Raw genomic sequence first — 1506 nt, forward strand, 5'->3', positions numbered from 1 at the left:
GGCATCCATACCCTCTTCCCAAGATTCAATTTGAGTATAGGCAAGTGTGATATTTGTTTACATTTGCATCCTTTACGGGAGCATTGAAGTGGGCTTACCTTTCTTTTGTTGTACATCTTCTTACAAATAAACATTTTGAATGCAGCCTCAAAGCATTCCCTATTATTGTGAACTTTTAATCGGATCTAACAAACCCCATCAAATCCTTAGAAGCACAAACCTTCTATTTCAACATAGTCTCCATGATAATGTATATTTCAGCATAGTCTCCATGATAATGTATTTCCTCAAACAGAAGAAAATCATAACAATTAAATATGGATTTAGATTACAGCTACGAAGATAAGCCATGAAGAATAACTTGAAGATAAATTTAAGGAATTTAGTGAAATCACAATGTAAAGAAGCTCACGCCATTCATCTACTTAAGCAAAGATAAAATTGATTATTCAATGCAAAACATAAGAAACATAATTTAATTAGAAGTTTAAGCCATGAATTACATAAATTTCAATTGTAGATTAGTTTTGTGCTTGAAAGCACTTTTAAATTCATTCAATTTGTTGATTTCTTTGGGTGTGGGTTGCATTAGGCTTCTGTTGTAGTGCAATATAGAAGCGACACTTGAAGGCCCTGATAGCAAGCTACCTTTTGGACCTTCGCCCTGAAGAAATTAATTTAATATTGTGTGGTTCATTGAACCACGTATCAGATATTAAACTGATAAGAACAGATACTACACTTGATCTTAGCCAAAAGGCCAAGAAAGGTATGAATTCTGATTACCTTCTCCTACCTATTTCTTTCAGCCCTCTCTTCCCCATATCCTACCTTTCTTACATGTGGGATAAATATGTCTGTACAGCCATGCTCCACATTTGTAATTATCTAATTCCATATAGTTAAAATGTGGGTGCACCATATAGTTAATGATCTAATTCCATATAGTTAAAATGTGGGTGCACCATACCATTGCTAGCATCAAGCTTTATTTAGGTTTAGAACATGAAATCATACAACCTAAAAGGTAAAAATTACATACAAATCAATACTGACAAAAAAATTCATAGTAATAACAAGTCAATTGGAAAAATCTTAAGCAGGACCTAAATTATAATTATAAACATGTTCTCAAATCCTCATAAAACATCAAATTCAATGTAACTTGAGCAAAAGTCCCGACTATCCAAAACAAAACATGAACAATTCATCCAATTGTCCAATAAGATGTTGAAAACTCTATTGTATTTACTATTACTACTCTCAATTCATCATAATTAACAATATTACAAGAGAATCCAACATTGATGTCATTATGATAGTCTATTATAATGGGTATGATAGTATGGTTTCTCAACAACCCTTGCTAAGTAAGAGAACCATTACCACATTTTCATTAAGAACTACTATGTTAGGAAAAAGTATATTCCATTTAATCATCACATGCTCTTATATTAATATAATACTAACATATTCTATACTAGTTTATTAAAAACCTAGTAAAGG

The 1506-nt window shown here is 31.6% G+C and overlaps 1 non-coding gene across 1 annotated transcript; it reads right to left on the bottom strand.

Moving 5' to 3' along the window:
• Positions 1-578: 578 nt before the first annotated feature.
• LOC131045587 (U2 spliceosomal RNA) lies at positions 579-773 on the bottom strand. The gene has a single exon (XR_009105836.1). It is a non-coding gene; the product is annotated as a U2 spliceosomal RNA (small nuclear RNA).
• Positions 774-1506: the final 733 nt, after the last annotated feature.

This window comes from Cryptomeria japonica, chromosome 10 (assembly GCF_030272615.1).
Source record: "Cryptomeria japonica chromosome 10, Sugi_1.0, whole genome shotgun sequence".
In the NCBI taxonomy this organism is placed as follows: Eukaryota; Viridiplantae; Streptophyta; class Pinopsida; order Cupressales; family Cupressaceae; genus Cryptomeria; species Cryptomeria japonica.